This window comes from Narcine bancroftii, chromosome 1 (genome assembly GCF_036971445.1).
Source record: "Narcine bancroftii isolate sNarBan1 chromosome 1, sNarBan1.hap1, whole genome shotgun sequence".
Lineage (NCBI taxonomy): Eukaryota > Metazoa > Chordata > Chondrichthyes > Torpediniformes > Narcinidae > Narcine > Narcine bancroftii.
Genome location: NC_091469.1, coordinates 397276223 through 397295637, shown reverse-complemented (window position 1 = coordinate 397295637; position 19415 = coordinate 397276223). Strand labels below are relative to the sequence as shown.

Here is a 19415-nt window from a genome sequence, read left to right as displayed (position 1 = left end):
CTGGATCAACTTATTTAAGGAATATAACCATAGAACATATGAAAATTACAGCATAGAAACATTCTAGTCCATGCCAAACACTTTCTCCCACCTCACCCCACTGACCTACACTCAATCCATAACCGTACATTTCTTTCCCATCCATATGCATATCCAACTTCACCTTAAGTGCCAATATCGAGCCTGCCTCTGTCACTTTGTCTGGAAGCTCGTTCTACACACCCACTACTCTCTGAGTAAAGAAATCCCCCCTCATGTTTTGCCCCCTAACTCTCAACTCATGTCCTCTCATTTGTATCTCCCTCTTTGTAAAAGGAAAAAGCCTTTCCATGTCAACTCTGCATGTATATACCTAATAATTTTAAATACCTCAATCAAATCCACTCTCAACCTTCTATGCTCCAAAGAATAAAGGCCTAACTTATTTAACCTTTCCCTATAACTTAGACCCTGTAACCCCAGCAAAATTCTAGTAAATCTTCTCTGAACTCTCTCCAATTTTTTTGATATCTTTCCTATACTTTGGTGACCAAAACTGTACACAATAATCCAAATTTGGCCTCACCAATGCCTTGTACAATTTTAGCATAACATCTCAGCTCCTATACTCAATGCTCTGATTTATAAAAGCCAACATACCATAACCTTTATTCACTACCCTATCCACATGTGACTTCACCTTCAGGAAACGATGTACGATTATTTTTAGATCCCTCTGTTCTACTGCACTATTCAATGCCCTACCATTCACCATTTAAGACCTATTTTGATTAGCCCTACCAAAATGTAACACCTCACACTTAACTGCATTAAGTTCCATCTGCCATCTTTCTAATTGGCCTAAATCCCTCTGCAAGCTTTGAAACCTTTCTTCACTATCCACAGCTCCATCAATCCTAGTATCATCCGAATACTTACTAATCCAATTTACTACCCCATCATTCAGATCATTAATGTATTTGACAAACAATAATGGACCCAATGTAGTTAATATTTCACAAGGTTGTAATGGGTTGAATGGGTTTAAGAGGAAAGATTGGACAAGCAGCACTTGTATTCACTGGAGAATATAAGAGATGCCTCACAAGATTCTGGAAACACAAGATTCCAAGTGGCCTTCCCAGGGAGCATATGGAACCAAGGGTCTGTGCTTAAAAAAAAAGACTCATTAATTTGAGGCAGAGATTATGTGTTCTGTTTTCTTTCATAAAGCTGGTACGTCTTTGAAGCATTTTTCAAAGAGCAATGAAAGAAGAGGCTTTGAATAACAGTGGAAAAAGGTGGTGCAGCTGTAACAGTAGTGCTGCCACTGGTGTGGACCTGTGAAAAGCAGGGAGTGAAGATTCAGTGCTCCCGCAGGGTCCAACCACCCAGTCCAACTACCATCAGCTCCATAAAGGCTTTAAATGCTCTGTTTAATGGAGCCAATGATGGTTTTATTTAAAAATTCTGTGATGCAGGGGGTCTAAAGCCAACATGGTGGCATCTATGATTGGCAGCAGCCATAAGGGGTTTCAAACTCCAGGACTGGCATCAGAAAATTGGGAGAACCCCCTCACCCCGATTTAAGAAGGAGAAGCAGAGGAGATGGTCCATGTGATGGTAACCATGGTAGCAGACCAGTGAGGGGTTCTACGGCTGAAGAACACACAGATGGTAGGCTGAACATATACCAAATATTAGAACTGCGATCATATACGGATCATATACGGAGCTTGGGCTGCTAATGGTTTGGATTGGACCCTGTGTGACTTTGGGAGCAAAACTATGTTTTGCTTCTCTTTGACTGTAAGAGGCATTTCAAGCCATTTCTGCTGATGGCAAATCTGTCTGCTTTACAGCAGATGAAACCAAATTCTGAGTAATATTGCATTGTCTTTATTACATGACAATAAAGGAATCTTGAATCTTTTTTAAGGTAGAGTGGGTAAATTCTAGATAAAAAGTGGGTGAAAGATAGGGTAGCTGACAATGTGGAATTGAGGATAGAATTAGCTGAACAGAAATCCCAGTAAATGACAGAACGGAGTTGAGTAACCTGTATCTATTTCTAATATGTATGTTCCTTTGGGGCCATTGAATGAGGAGATGTCTGCCTCATCTGGAAACAGTTCCACCACTTGCTTAAACGAGTGTGTTGAATTAGCATTGACCACAGCAGTAAGCACCCTTCTCTTGTATTCTCTGGAGGGGAAAAAAATTGTTTTGAACAAATGACAAAGATGTATAGAAATTAAAACAACAGTGCGTGGAAATAATTATGACTCAAATTGGATGAATTATTCAAAAACTTGTATCAAATGTCTCTTAGTCCCTTTTTAACAGATGTGTAGGAGAAAGGAATGCCCAATAATTTGATCATACAGTGCTGCCTTTTTCAATGCTACATACAGGAAAAGTTAGGTTTTCCAGAATAAAATACAGTGTGAACAAATTCCAAGTTGAATAGTGGCACGTTAAAAAACTAGAATTTACTTGCCAGAGCCATTTTTTTGTGTGTGTTTTGGCTATGCACATAATCGTGTAATTCGTAGGGCAGTGCACTTACCAGGAATCACTATTGGAAACAATATAACACATCATTTGACACTCACAGCCATCAGCTGTCTAACTTCCTTGAGATGGTTCCAGCCATCAATAGGAACCTGATTCAAACTTCAGTGCTCTGTGGAAGGTGGCTTTGTGAAGAAATTTTCCATGTGGTTTTTGAACTTTATATATAAATACTTAAAATCAATGTTTCTAAGCATTGCAGTACAATTTCATTTACTGCAGCTAAGCTGTACCAAGGCAGAATCTTGACCTGTTGCAGTATATATAAAATGGTACCATGAAGTATGAAGCAACATTTGAAAACGTGTAAGACAGTAATCAGTTCCTTCTATTCTTAAGAGGCACAAGTTGAGGATAAGAGTTAACAATTGGAAGAAAAAAGTTAAATAAACATTTCATGGCATAGAATATGTCTACAGTAATTAAATGCTTTGATTATGATAATACAGTTATTGTCATATACATTGTACAATGTACATATGCACTGAAATTCTTGCTGCATTCAAAAAGGTACTTCATAAAAAAGATCTACATTAAAATAAAAAAAGAGATCATAACTACAAAAGAATATTCATAGATGTCTTCAAGGAAATAAGGTGACGTTAAAATAGTACGGACAATCCTTTTTGAGGTGTCAGGGGAGTCTATGATTAGTGTAACAAGGGGAGGTTCAAGAGCCTCTTAGCTGGTGGAAATAAAATGTTCTTGAACCTAGAGGTGCTGGTCTTTAAACTTGTGTATATGTTCTATGTTCCTATTCTACCCAAAGGTAGTAATGAGAAGAGGTTGTGGCCAGAGTGGTGGGGATCTTCTTTGATGTTAGCGGCCTTCTTCAGGCAGCACCTCACATAGATGCCTTCAATGTATAGGAAGTTGGAACCTGCAGATTGAGTTGCGACCTAACAGATACGAGTGTATAGGGAATGGATTAGGGGATTAAGCACGCAGCCTTGTGGTGCTCCTGTGTTGATGACCAGCAGGGAAGAAGGGATATTGTCAATTCGCATTTTTGGGGTCTGTCAATGTGGAAGTCAAGAAACCAGTTGCAGAGGGACAAACAGACTCTTAGATCCTTAAATTTTGTCATAGGTTTTGCTGGTATGATAGTGTTGAATACTAAGCTGTAATCAATGGTGCAGATAATCGAAAGCAAAGTGGAGGGCCAGTGAGATGGTTGTGCCAATAGGAGAATGAAGTGGATCCAGATCCTTCCTCAGGCAAGAATTAATATGCTCCATAACTATCCTCTCTAACCACTTCGTCACGGTGGGCTTAAGTGCCACTGGGCAATAGTCATTGAGGCAGGTCACCTTGCTGTTCATGGGCACTGGAATAATGGATGTCCTTTGTTAACAGGTGGGGATATCTGACTGTTGTAGCGAAGGTTAAAAATGTTTGCAAAAGCTCCAGCCAGTTGGTTTGCACAGGATTTAGAGACAGGGCAAGTACACAGTCTGCTCCAGATGCTTTTTAAGGATTTACCTTCCTGAATATTCTGTTGAAATCTGCCTCAGAAGCTGTCAGCCCAGAGTTACGAGTTGTATGAAAGTTCTGAAGGCATGCCATCAATTGAAACACGGTGTCTGGTCTGCTGAACATTTCCAGCATTTTCTGTTTTTTGAAAAAAAAAATCCAAGCCAAACATTTTCTTTTGCCTTTGTCTACTTTCACAGCTGTCAGGTTCCAAGGATTCTCTGCCCACTATCAACTTTGCCATTTTGCTGACACATTAAAAGCTCAAGACAGGTCTTCACGTCACACTGGAGGTGAATCAGACCTTATAATACTTCACCCTATCAAGCAGTCCCCTAATTTCATGTAGCTTAAGTCTACAAGATTGGAGAGCTCTTTCGTCAATCTTGACGTAATGAGATAATTCCAAAAGACTCAAGAAACACACTGTTCGATCTTTCATAAAGAAGATAAGGTGTTAAAATTACTGAGTCATTGCCTTATTCTCTATACAGGAATAATGCTAATCTTTATCCTCTTAAATGGATTATTACCCAAAAAATTTAAGATGTTTGGTCAGCTTACACGAGGCTTTGCCTGGATCTGCAACAAGTAAACGCAGATGTAAAGACATTCTAGTCTGAATAGCATTTCCGTTACTTTGGTTACCACCTCACTCAAAAATGTCAAAATAAACTATAGGATTCAGCACAGGATCTAATTGGCTGCTGATGTAATATCACTGGCTGTGGCTTATGGAACAGTACAGAGATCCAGCATTTTGATGCAGTTGTCAACTCAACATTTCTGTATGAAATCTTGGGGGCCCTGGGTCAGTCTGGAATGGTCACTGTAATCTTTTCTTTGAAGATTGTTTTGCTAATGCTAGCATCCTCACTGAAGCTGATGTCAATCATGAGGCAATGATCCTCATGCACCAACTCTGGACTGAGTGTGAGTGTGCAATTCTTTGTTCCCATTTACAACTACACATTACAAACCTAATTCAAAAAAGCAGATGGGAGGAGCAAACCAGAGGCCAGCCTCAATGCTATTGCAACATCACACAGAGACACGCTTTGAGGGTCACTCTCAGTGCTTGCAACTGAAAGAACAAGGGGATGAAGGAAAGAGGTAGTAGCTCCATCCAGCAGGCAGCTGACCAGGGAGGCTTGTGATTCCAGGAGTGAACTCAATGCCCAAATGGTGGAGATCATTCTTAAATCAGTTATAATGACAATGACTGAAATATTTAGCCATTTGGATAAACACTTAGTCTCTAAGTCTTAGAGAAATAAAGGATTCAAAGGAAATGCAGGAAGATTGTTCCAGTGGGCAGTGAACTGGAATTCACTGTCTACGTATTATTCAGATGGCTGGTTCCTCCATGACTCCACCCTCACCTACCCCAATATAAATTCTGGTTTTCCCACATTACCTCAGATTCACCTGAGGACTATTATGTCTACTGGCCATTGAGTGTAAGCTGTTAAAAGCTTGTTTGTACTCCTCCCTTGTCCCTGAGTTCATTCAGTCACGTTATAATTTTAATAGCTTAACTTTGAAACGGGATGGAAGCCCTGTTGAAACCAGGCATGCTCCAGGTCAACTCTGAGGCCCCAGAGGAATTTGCCTACTGGCTGGAGAGCATCCAGTCCTACCTGATGGCCACACAAGATGTCTTAAACTTGGATAGACTCCGGAGATCGGCAGTTCGAGTCGGCCCCAAAGGGTATGCTGTCATCAGAGACTGTGCTACCTATGAGTCGGCCATGGAAGGCTTGAAGACCTGCTACATGAGGCCCCAGAATGATATGCTGGTGAGGCACCAACTCTCTCAGTGATTGACTATAGCCAAACAAATAATAATTTCACACTCCTGGACATGTACCCCCTCCCTAGAATTTCAAACATGGTGAATGAAATTGCACAGAACCAGGTCTATTCGATCATCGACCTGAAAGATGTATACCATCAGTTACCAATCTGTTCCAAGGACTGCCCTTACAAATGCTTTTGAGGCAGATGGACGGCTGTATCCTGGAGGGTCCCTTTTGGTATCACTAATGGGATTTCGGTTTTCCAGAGGCAGGTGGACAAAATGGTCAATGAGTACAGATTGAAGGCCACTTTCCCTTATCTCGACAATGTCACCATTTGTGGACACTCTCTGGAAGACCATGGACACCAACCTTCAGAGGTTTCTCTACATGGCCAAGGCCATGAACCTCAGGTACAACTCCAGTAAGTGCGTGTTCTGGATAAAACATCTGGCAATCCTGGGCTATGTTGTGGAGAATGGCATCACTGGCCCTGACCCTGATTGAATGTGCCCCCTATTAGACCTCCCATTCCCATGAAAGCCTTAAGAAGGTGCCTGGCCTTTTTCTCCTCTACACCTATTGGGTCCCTCACTTTGTGGATAAGGTTTGTCCCCTCTTAAAAATCCATCTCTTTCCAATTGTTGGCCGAAGCTCAGGCGGCTTTCAACTACATTCGGAGCTACATTGCAAAGGCCACCATACATGCGGTGAATGAGAATGCACCCTTCCAGGTGGAAAGCGATGCCTCTGATGTAGCTCTGGCTGCTACCCTTAACCAGGCGGCAAGGCCGGTTGCCTTTTTCTCCAGCACTCTATAAGGCCATGAGCTTCGGAACCCATCTGTGGAGAAAGAGACTCAAGCCATTGTAGAGGCCATCAGGCACTGGAGGCATTACCTGGCTGGTAGAAAATTTACACTACGCACTGACCAGTGATCGGTAGCATTTATGTTCAATAATGGAAAAATTGGCAAAATAAAGAATGATAAGATCAAACTCTTCACCTATAATTATGACATGGTCACTGCATGATGAGCTTTGCCACCCGGGCATCACCTGCATGGTTCATTTTGTCAAGGCACACAACCTGCCCTACTCCATTGATGACATCAGGGAAATGACCAGGTCCTCCAGGTCTGCGTGGAGTGCAAGCTGCACTTCTACTGCCCTGACAAATCGGACCTGATAAAGGCATCTGGCCCCTTTGAATGACTTAGCGTCGATTTCACAGGTCCCCTCCCTTCTACCAATGGAAGCGTGTTATACATAATGACCGGGCCTCATCATTTATGAGCGAAGAGCTATGCCAGTACCTGCTAGTAAGGGGCATTGCCTCAAGCAGGACGACTAGCTGCAATCCCCAAGAGAACATACAAGTTGAAAAAGAGGACATGAATGTATGGACAGCTGTGAAATTGGCTCTCCAATGGCAAGTAGTCCCACCGACAGCACTCCACTCCATAATGTCACTCCTCTGCACAGTGACGAATGCAACTCCTCACGAGCTTGTTTACGTTCCAGAGGAAATCCACATCTGGGACTACTCTCCTGGTTTGGTTGATGACACCAGGGCCAGTCCTGGTGTGAAAGCACGCGAGGAGGAGCAAGACAGATCCCCTGATCGAGAGGGTGCACCTGCTGCACACCAACCTAACGTATACCTACCCTGATGGCACGGAGGACAACGTCTCGATTGGAGACCTGGCACCCGCTGTAACTGAGGGTCTGATGCCTCAAATGTGCCAGGAACTACCGAGTACCCCATTCAAGGTCCCGCAGGAAACTGCTCAGTGGACCAATCCACCCCATGACCTGAGCTGGAGCCCTCGAGACCCACTGACCCTGTACCACACCGGGTCCAGGAAGTTCAGGAAGCCCAAAGTCCTCCAGTACTGTGGTGCTCGACCAGAATTACCAGACCCCTGACTGACATAACTTGTAGATATTTGTGAAGTATTAATTTTTTTGAATGTATGGTCTCCGTTTTTTTACCCACAGGTTCAATTCTGAAGGAAGGGGTAAATGCAGTGAACTGGAATTCACTGTCTATGCATTATTCTGATGGCTGGCTCCTCCCCTGGCTCCACCCTCACCTGCCCCAATATAAACCCTGGTTTTTCCTGTTTTATCTCAGATACACCGGAGGACTATTGTGTCTTCTGGCTATTGATTGTAAGCTAGTAAAAGCGTGATTGTACTCCCCCCTTGACTCTGAATGCATTTAGTCACGTTACACAGTGTGAAGTAAATACCATGTCTGTCCCTAAAATCAATCAAGTACTGGTAAATGAGGGTTAGGGATATTTTGTGGTGTGGCTTTTTTTAAAGGTTTTTTGCTTGCTGTTCAATGCCTAAAAAAAGGGTGACATGTGTGCAGTTTCTGTCTATGTTACAGTAGTTTACAGTAGATGTTAAATATCTTATTTTATTCCTTCTGATTATCTGTGGTAATCCATTTTACAGGGCTATTTTTAGGAGTACTTTGGACTTTCAAGGTGTGTTCAGTTATGACTGAGTCACCACTGCTTTGGCCACCCACTTTATTCTCCTCTTGCAGATAGAAAATAATTGAATGTTATTTGACAAATGTTCCTTCTGTGATTTTAACTGACAACCTGCACATTGATTGCTGTCAGTGCTCTACTTAATCCCATTTGTCATTCATTGTATGTTTTGTTAAAACTAATTATATTTTTAGTTCATGCCTGGACTGATTTAACACTTTGCAGTAAAACATCAGGATCTCCTTCACATTTGAAATTAGTTATAGAATCCAGCTCCACATATATGGAATATTATCTACCCTGTTGATGTCTCTTTCTTTCTTTGGCTTGGCTTCGCGGACGAAGATTTATGGAGGGGGTAAAAAGTCCACGTCACTTGGTGAATAATCAGCATGTCAGTGAAATCAAATTTCATGTATTTATGTACTGCCACATTTAAGGCACCATATTTCACTTATAGTGCAAATGTACCTGATACTTTCAAATACTTGCATCTAAATTGTGTTTTGAAGGTTTAAAATGTAATTTAATTAGAGATACAGCACATTAACAGGCCCTTTTGGCCCACAAGTTTGTTCTGCCCAAAACCCCCAAATAACCTACAAACCCCAAATGTTTTGTTGGGTAATTGGTAGAGGGTGGGAGAAAACCAGAACACCCAGAGGAAACAAACGCAGTTACAGGGAGAATTTACAAATTCCTTATAGACAGTACAGGATTTGAACCTGGGTCACTCATGCTATAATAATATTGCTGCACCCACTACGCTAGCTGTGCCTCCCAAATATGTAGGATTGTTGCAAATTCAATGATTTTACAAAACAGTGCAGGATCTGAATACTGCCTCAGTTCCTCCAGCAGTTTATCATTCTAACATCCAGCATCTGTGGTCTCTTGTGTCTCCAGTGCAAGATTAGAATTGGAGATGAATGGAAATTGAAAGTCTCTCTTAAATATATAAAGATGACTTTAATGGTGCAATTGTTCCTTCTGTTCTGATAGCTACTCTAATGTAGCTCAGATGATCTACGTAGTTATAACACAAAGCTTTGCTCATGCTTCTCATTGTATTTAAAAATTAATATTTAATGTAGCTTTTTCCTTGGATTCAATAACTTATTCATGCAACTTTGCTGCAGTTTATCACTTTTATTTTAAAGAATATGAATTAAATGTACTTGAAATAACAGAGAATTTTTCAAGCAATTTCATTTCTCAACAAAAAGTCGAGGTACTTAATTGCCATAATTAAACTCTGTGTAGACGGAAAGTACGAGTAAATATTAAAATTAGTACTTAATCGTAAAGATACATTATCTTATAATTGTAAGAATACATTTCACACTGCACCCGATTCATACATTAGATTTATATTTTTATAACCATATAACCACTTACAGCACAGAACAGGCCAGTTCGGCCCTACTAGTCCATGCCGTAGCAAATCCCCACCCTCCTAGTCCCACTGACCAGCACCCGGTCCATACCCCTCTAGTCCCCTCCTATCCATGTAACGATCCAGTCTTTCCTTAAATGTAACCAATGATCCCGCCTCGACCATGTCTGCCGGAAGCTCATTCCACATCCCCACCACCCTCTGCGTAAAGAAATTTCCCCTCATGTTCCCCTTATAATTTTCCCCCTTTAATCTTAAACCATGTCTTCTAGTTTGAATTTCCCCCTTTCTTAATTGAAAAAGCCTATCCACATTTACTCTGTCTGTCCCTTTTAAATCTTAAACACCTCTATCAAGTCCCCTCTCAATCTTCTACGCTCCAGAGAAAAAAAGCCCCAGTCTGCACAACCTTTCCCTGTAACTCAGACCCTGAAATTCTAATTTCTGGTGCTACCTTGGAATTAAAATAACTTGCCTGCATCTCATTGCCAGGCACAATGGCCTTGAGGCTGATAACACAAAAGGTGGATTAGGAAGCAGCAGATCATGGCATCAGTCAGTAAACAATTTTGATTAAATGAAATACTGCCATTTTAAACTCAAATCCTCAGCTTTAATATTGGATTCATATCACAGAGCCAATTATGTTCTGGGTAACAACATGCACCAGTTGCAGATTAGTTGATTTCTTCTGACTCTTTCTAAAAAACTTCAAGTGTTTAGGTATTTCTCAGCTGTTTCAAATTGAAATAATGTTGTGAAAAAAGTTGGTGCTGCTGGAGTTGCTGTAATGGCGGAGCTGCCGCTGGTGTGGACCACGCGGAGAGCGAAGTCTCACTGCTCCCCCGTGAGGTCCAAATGCCCAATCTGCTGTCATCGGCTCTGTGTAGGCTTTAAGTGGCCAGTTAAAGGTCTACTTTAATATCTCATGACCGTGGACCCAAGATGGCGGCAACCATGATCAGCAGAAGCATGAGGGGTTGTGGAGGACTGGCACAGGGCACCATAAAATGGAGAGAGGATTCCCCCCCTTCCCCCACATTTGAGAAGATGACCCATGGGACAGTGGCTTTGGCAGCGGATCACTCAGGGGCTCTGCAAATGAAGAATATACAGGTGGCAGACTGTTGGTGACTCGAGGTGAGGAACCCACATAGGCCAAGGGCCTCACACCAAGCTGTAGACTGCTGAAAACTGGCTTGAGACTTTCTGAAGGGGTACCAGGTATTGGAATTGGCATATGAGAGGGTGTTGGAGGCTTCCTGATCATGTGAGGAGTGTGCATCTGGAGCTCAGTTTACTGATAGTTCAGACTGTGTGGCTGTGGAGTCTGTGGGAGTGCTGAAGGCAAAGCCATGGATATTCAGTAACTCTGGGGAACTTCCTTTTGCTTCTCTTTCTCTGGCTGTAATGGGCACGGTACATTTTTTTTGCTGGTAGCAAATCTTTGCCTTATGGTAGATGAAAGGAAATTTTACATTTTCTGTTTTATTACATGAGAATAAAATAATCTTGAACCTTGAGACTGTTGACAGGTATTTTGCAGACCTGAAACTTTGCATATTTTTCCCCTTTGTTCATTGGTAAGCAACTTACTTGAAAAACAGCATGACCAGAGGATGGATAGAGAGTATAGAGAATAGCACAAGCTACTGGAAGTAAAGTAAAAGAATGAAAGACTTACATTATATTGCATTAGTCTAATCTTTTCTGAAAATGTCACAATTTTGAAAGCCTTTGAAATGCAAAGTAGGAAAGTACCCTTTCAAAGTAGGAAACTCAACTGCTTTCCCACGACACATGTTTGTGTGATCAATATGATAATGCCTGGAAAGTTGTTTTTTAAAAAACAAATGTTGATTGAGGAAATCATATTAACCAGACCATCAAGATAACTGCCTTGCAATTCTTTGAAGTGGCAGTCAGTTTTTTTTATCAAATAGAGATTATACTTAAGGCCTGGTTTAGTGTTTCATCCAAAAGATATAATCTCTAGCAATGCCATGCTCCGACAGTCTTACACAAGCACATCAGCTCTGATTTATTTTATGCTTGTGTCTCTGAAGCGGGTTTGGACCTATAATCCCCTGACCTGTTATCAACTAATTTGTAGCTGACAAGAGGGAGGTGGGAAATGGAAGATAAGAAGGGCTCTCAGACTGAAACTATTTGTTTCTTCAAGTGCTCAGAATATTTATTTGCTCTCTGAACCTCAGCAAAATTAATCTCTAATAGCTGCTCTTCAGTCAGACCACCATCATTGAAATCTACCACTTGCTGTAGCCACTTTCACCTCTTGAGCTAGAGAAAGATTGCAGTATCCGTGGCTGTGGATATCATTGTTGCAGGTAGACTGGGAAAACCAAGTTGGTACTGAACTCCAAGAAAGGGAGTTTGTGGTGTGCCGCTGAGATAGATTCTTAGAGCAGCTTGTACTAGAGTCTATAGAGAGAAGGCAATTCTGGATTTAGTGTTGTGTATTGAACCTGATTTGAATAGGAAGCTTGAGGTCAAGGAGCCATTAGGAGATAGTGATCATAATATTATAAGTTTTAATCTACAATTTGAGAGGGAGAAGGGAAAATCAGAAGCATCAGTTGAATAAAGGGGACTATGGAGCCATGAAGGAGGACCTGGCCAAAGTTGACTGGAAAGATACCTTAGCATGGATGACAGTGGAACAACAGTGGCAGGTATTCCTGAGAATAATACAGAAGGTACAGGGTCAGTGGTAGTCATGGTGGGGAGCTGGCTGATGGAGGACCTCAGTTTTCTTCAGGCTGACTACCAGGCCAAACACTTTGGCAGTTTCCGCAAAGCAGGACGTCAAGCGCTGAAGAGCTGGCTCCGAATGGGCAACTAAAGCGGCATCGTCTGCAAAGAGTAGTTCACGGACAAGTTTCTCTTGTGTCTTGGTGTGAGCTTGCAGGCGCCTCAGATTGAAGAGTCTGCCATCCGTGCGGTACCGGATGTAAACAGCGTCTTCATTGTTGGGGTCTTTCATGGCTTGGTTCAGCATCATGCTGAAGAAGATTGAAAAGAGGGTTGGTGCAAGAACACAGCCTTGCTTCACGCCATTGTTAATGGAGAAGGGTTCAGAGAGCTCATTGCTGTATCTGACCCGACCTTGTTGGTTTTCGTGCAGTTGGATAATCATGTTGAGGAACTTTGGGGGACATCCGATGCGCTCTAGTATTTGCCAAAGCCCTTTCCTGCTCACGGTGTCGAAGGCTTTGGTGAGGTCAACAAAGGTGATGTAGAGTCCTTTGTTTTGTTCTCTGCACTTTTCTTGGAGCACACAAAACTCAAAACGGTCAACCAGTTTACCTATCTCGGCTGCACCATTTCATCAGATGCAAGGATCGACAATGAGATAGACAATAGACTCGCCAAGGCAAATAACGCCTTTGGAAGACTACACAAAAGAGTCTGGAAAAACAACCAACTGAAAAACCTCACAAAGATAGGCGTATACAGAGCCGTTTTCATACCCACACTCCTGTTCGGCTCTGAATCATGGGTCCTCTACCGGCATCACCTACGGCTCCTAGAACGCTTCCACCAGCGTTGTCTCCACTCCATCCTCAACATCCATTGGAGCGCTTTCATCCCTAACGTCGAAGTACTCGAGATGGCAGAGGTCGACAGCATCGAGTCCATGCTGCTGAAGATCCATCTGCGCTGGGTGGGTCACGTCTCCAGAATGGAGGACCATCGCCTTCCCAAGATCGTGTTATATGGCGAGCTCTCCACTGGCCACCGTGACAGAGGTGCACCAAAGAAAAGGTACAAGGACTGCCTAAAGAAATCTCTTGGTGCCTGCCACATTGACCACCGCCAGTGGGCTGCTATCGCCTCAAACCGTGCATCTTGGCGCCTCACAGTTTGGCGGGCAGCAACCTCCTTTGAAGAAGACCACAGAGCCCACCTCACTGACAAAAGGCAAAGGAGGAAAAACCCAACACCCAACCCCAACCAACCAATTTTCCCCTGCAGCCGCTGCAACCGTGTCTGCCTGTCCCGCATCGGACTTGTCAGCCACAAACGAGCCTGCAGCTGACGTGGACTTTTACCCCCTCCATAAATCTTCGTCTGCGAAGCCAAGCCAAAGAAAACAGGGTCAGTTCATTCCAAAGAGGAAGAAAGATTATAAGGGGTGACTGTGGCTGACAAGAGAAGTCATGGACAGTATAAAATTAAAAGGGAAGATGCCAGAGAAACATTCAAAGAGCAACAGAAGATAACTAAAAAGGCAATGTGAGGAGAAAAGATGAGGTAAAAGGTAAACTTGCCAAGAATATAAAAGAGGATACTAAAAGCTCTTTCGGTATGTGAAAAAAGAAAAAAATAAGTTAAGATCAAAGTTCGGGCCTTGAAGACCGAAACGGGTGAAATTATTATGGGGAACAAGGAAATTGCAGATGAGTTGAACAGGTACTTAGGATCTGTCTTCACTAGGAAAGATGCAAACAATCTCCCAGATGTAATAGTGGACAGAGGACCTAGGGTAATGGATGAACTGAAGGAAAGTCACATTAGTCAGAAAATGGTGTTGGGTAGACTGATGGGACTGAAGGCTGATAAATCCTCAGGGCCTAATGGTCTGCGTCCCAGGGTACTTAAGGAGGTGGCTCTAGAATTCATTGTTGCATTGGTAATCATTTTCCAGTGTTCTATAGATTCAGGATCAGTTCCTGTGGATTGGAGGGTAGCTAATGTTATCCCACTTTTTAAGAAAGGAGGGAGAGAGAAGCAGGGAATTATAAACCAGTTAGCCTGACATTAGTGGTAGGGAAGATGCCGGAGTCAATTATAAAAGATGAAATAGTGGCACAATTGGCTAGCAGTAAAAGGAACAGTTCATGTCAGCATGGATTTACAAAGGGGAAATCGTGCTTGACTAATCTTCTGGAATTTTTTGAGGATGTAACTGTTAAAACTGGCAAGGGAGTGGCGGTAGATGTAGTGTACCTGGATCTTCAGAAAGCCTTTGATAATGTCAAACATCGGAAATTAGTGAGAAAAATTAGACCACATGGTTTTGCGGGTAGAGTACTGACATGGAGAGGAAACTGAAACAAAGTTTAGGGATTAACAGGTCCCTTTCAGAATGGCAGGCAGTGACTATTGGGGTACTGCAAGACTCAGTGCAGGGATCGCAACTATTTACAATATATAGTAATGATTTAGATGAAGGGATTAGAAGCAACATCAGCAAATTTGCAGATGACACAAAGCTGGGTGGCAGTGTAAAATGTAAGGAGGATGTTATGAGAATGCAGGGTGACTTGGATGAACGGGCAGATGCATGGCAGATGCAGTTTAATGTGGATAAATATGAGGTTATCCACTTTGGTGGTAAGAACAGGAAGGCAGATTACTATCTGAATGGTGTCAAGTAAGGAAAAGAGGAAGTACCACAAGATCTAGATGACCTTGTTCATCAGTCACTAGAAGAAAGTAAGCAGGTACAGCAGGCATTGAAGAAAGTTAATGGCATGTTGGCCTTCATAACAAGGGGAGTTTAAGTATTGGAGCAAAGAGGTCCTTGTACAGTGCTGTGGTTAGACCACACCTGGAGTATTGCATGCAGTTTTGATCTCCAAGTTTGAGGAAAGGCATTCTTGCTATTGAGGGAGTGCAGCATAGGTTCACAAGATTAATTCCTGGATGATAGGGCTGTCATACATTGAAAGATGAAAGATTGATGTGACTGGGCTTGTATACACTAGAATTTAGAAGGATGAGAGGGATTTGATTGAAACAGATGATTATTAAGGGATTGGACATGCTCGAGCCAGGAAATGTGTTCCTGATGTTGGGGGATCCCAGAACCAGTGGCCACAGTTTAAGGGGTAGGCCATTTATTATAGGAGTTGAGAAAAAACTTTTTCACCCAGAGGGTTGTGGATCTGTGGAATGCTCTGTCTCAGAAGGCAGTGGAGGTCAATTCTCTGTATGCTTTCAACAAAGAGTTAGATAACAGGGTACTGATTGTGGATGACCAGCCATGATCAAAGTGAATGGCAGAGCTGGCTCAAAGGGCCAAATGGTCTACTCCTGCATCTATTGTCTATTGTTGCGGTAAACTATTATGTAAATGATTCATATAAAGTTCGAGTTGCATGTACTTTGTAGTTCATCATCTACAATTGTGTGGTGGTATCAAAGAAGTCCTTATTCAATGACAGTCAAACATACTTCATTCTTGTTCATCAGGTACCCTCAAGTAGAGAAAGATGAATTAGGTTTGGTGTGGAATGCTGTCGCTTACACACATCTCTCAAGGAGTTGATACTGCCCTACAAACTCACCAAAAGATACTGAATTTCCCCAGTGTCAGACAGACGTGTAATCATAGCAGTACACTATGCAGGGAGATGTCTGATATCCAGTCTGCAGTTATGATTTCTTATTTTGCTTGATTTTGCTCAAATAAAGAGTATAGTGGTATGAGTAAGTCATTTAGCAACAAATGCCAATTTAATTTATTTTTAAATTTAGGGATACAGTACGATTACAGGCCCTTTCGGCCCGCGAGCCCGTGCCGTCCAATTACACCCAATTGACCAACAATCCCCGGTATGTTTTGAACAGTGGGAAGAAAGCAGAGCCCCCAGGGAGAACCCACACAGACTCAGGTAGAACGGACAAACTCCTTAGAGACAGCATCAATCGAACCCTGTTCCAATTGCTGCCGCTGTAACAGCATTACATGAACTGCCACCCTCACTGTACCACTCTTTGAATTGCATTAAACTCAACCATTCTATCATTCAATAGCTGATATTTTACGTCAACATCCCTCTCCTGCACCATCTCCATGTCACTTGGGTTCCTCTAAGAGTTAAAATTCAATTGGATTCCTCAACCCTTTTGCACAGAAACATTTTAAAAATGACTAGGAATTTCTTTTCCTCTCAATGTTGGATGTCCAATGCCTTATTTGAGCCTGTTATCCTTAGTTTTAAACACCCTATCAAAGGGCACATTAATTCTGTGTCCACTATGTCAAGTCCCTTCAGAATTTTGGAGGTTTCAATGAGATTCCTTTCATTCATTCACTGGGAAGTGTCAGGACTGTTGCATAGAGAGGTGGTGCAAGAACTCAGTGATGAGAGAGTGTTGGCACTAGGGCTATGTTCAAGTAAGTTATTAAAAAAAGCGGAGGACAGTTTAAGTTAAGGGGCAGTAACAAATAAAACTAAGGAAAGCTCAAGCGGAGAGGTTTCAGTGAGAAGGCCCAGGTGAGTCACAGGTAAATCTTTTGTGGTTATATATGCACAGTTCTTGTCTCCTTACTCGAGGAAGGATGTACTGGCTTTGGAGGTGGAGCAGATGAGGCTCAGCAGGCTTTTTCCAGAGATGAGGGATTAGCCTATGAGGAGAAATTGAGTTGTCTGGAACTGTACTTGCTGGAATTTAGAAAATGAGAGGGGATCTTATAGAAACATTTAAAATTATGAAAGGCATAGTTAAGATAGAGGTGGGGGAGACCAAAACTAGGGACGTAGTCTCAAAACTGAAGGAGGTAAATTTAGGATGGAGATGAGGAGGAACTGCATTTCCCAGAGGATGGTGAATCTGTAAAATTCGCTGCCCATTGAAGCAATGGAAGCTGTCTCAGTAAAGATATTTGAGATAAGGTATGATAGATTTTTACATCATAGGGAAGTTAAGAGATATGGGGAAAAGACAGGTAGATGGAGATGAGCCTTTCATCAGATCAGCCATTATCACATTGAATGCAGAGCAAGGTTGACAGGCAGAATGGCCTACTTCTCCTCCTATTTCTATGTTCATCTGAACCAAGGAGAGGATAAGTCCAGTCTATTCAATTATTCTTCAGATGGTAAATCAATATCCCAGGAATTATTCTGGTAAATCCTTTCTTAGGTAGGGAGGAAACAGACTAATTTCAATAGGATCCTATAAATTGTCTCTACTCTTATACACACATCTTTTTTGTGTGTGAAAAGGACTAACATATCATTTAACTTCCTAATTGATTACTGTGCCTGACATTTAGTGATTCTTGTACAAGGACTTCCAAGTTTATTTGAACATCAACTTCTTTAAATCACTTCACCTGTTAAAACATTCTCCATCTTTCTATTTTTACTGCCAAATACACAACTTTACATTTCTCTTCATTATATTCCATCTGCCATGACAATTCACTTTTCAAGTCTAGTTTATTGTCATCTGATTGCACAAGTGCAACCCAATGAAACATCATTCTCCGCTCCTTGGTATAAAACATGTCAGACAAATGGTGCATATGCAGAACAAGTATTTCATCCATACAAATATTGTTTCATGAATACGAGAGTCTCAGATGGTTAGTATGAGCAGTTCTCACTCCCCGTGGGAAGAAGCTGCTCCTCTGCCGAGTAGTATTGGATCTAACACCCCTGATTCTCTTCCCTAAATGGAGCAGCTGAAAGATGTTGCATGCAGGGTGGAAGGACTCATCAGTGATTTTGCACGCTCTCTTCAGACAACGATCCTGGTAAATCACATCAATAGGGGTGGAGGCAGACTCCAGTAATCTTCTCTGCCACTCATGTTCCTGTCGATTGACCTCCGATCCAGTTCTCTGCAGCAACCATATACTGTAATGCAGCTGGCCAGGACGATCTTGATAGAGTTACTATAGAAAATTGACATAATGGTGGCCGGTAGCCTTGTCCACTTCAGTTTTCTCAGGAAGTGCAATCACTATTGCGGCTTCCTGTCAAGTGAGGAGATGTTGAGTGTCCACAGTAGGTCACTAGTAATGAACTTTAAGGAACTTGGTTCTCTCCACTCTCTCTACTACAGAATTGTTGATGTGTGGTGGTGGGTGGTCATTCCTGGTCCTCCTAAAGTCCACAATCATCTCCTTCATCTTGTCCACATTGAGACTCAGGTTGTTTCTCTCGCTCCATTTCATGCGATTTTCACTTCTCTGTAGTGCAACTCATCATTGTTGCTGATGAGACCATCTACTGTTGTGCCATCTGAAAACTAGATGACAATGTTGAAACTGGATCTGGTGATGAAGTCGTGGTTCCGCGGTATAAACAGGAGCAGGCTCAGCACACAACCCTGAATTTTGACAATTCTCAGCCTTTGGCCAGACTTAACCTTTGCTTTTCCATTATATCTCTGTGAATCCTTCTTGCCACCCACACTGCTGATCAGAATGTGGATATACATAATTAATTCAATTGATTCAACTAAATAATTGGTATCATTTATGAACAACTCGAACTAAATATGACACAGTATTTGTTATAACATTCAACCAAAAAGTTATCTCGTGCTGTCGTTTGAAATTTAATTTGGATAAGCTGGCCTGAATGGGACAATGAAAACCTGAAAATAGTACAAGTTGGGTAGGACCCTCATGATGCCATTTTTGCAGGGACTCTATAAGGTGTTGATGAAACTCCATTTTATTTTATTATATGATGTACTTGAAAATTAGTTCATGTTCTGAGATAGTACATGATCTTAGAATTTAATCAACTCTGTGCAACATAGTGTTTGGAGGAGAGGTAACCTCAGAATATCAGTTGCAGAGGGCTCTACCTAGGGAAAAACATGTGTGCCGTCTAGTCATTCTGCCTTAAAATTTGTTGTTAAACAAAACAGTGATAATGTACACAAGACCTTAAAGGATACTGATCTAAAATATTGATTC

General features: G+C 42.0%; 1 protein-coding gene across 1 annotated transcript in view; it reads left to right on the top strand.

The window, feature by feature from the left end:
- thsd7aa (thrombospondin, type I, domain containing 7Aa) overlaps positions 1 to 19415 on the top strand; it is a 414658-nt gene that overhangs the window by 163548 nt on the left and 231695 nt on the right. The gene's annotated exons all lie outside the window — the stretch shown is intronic.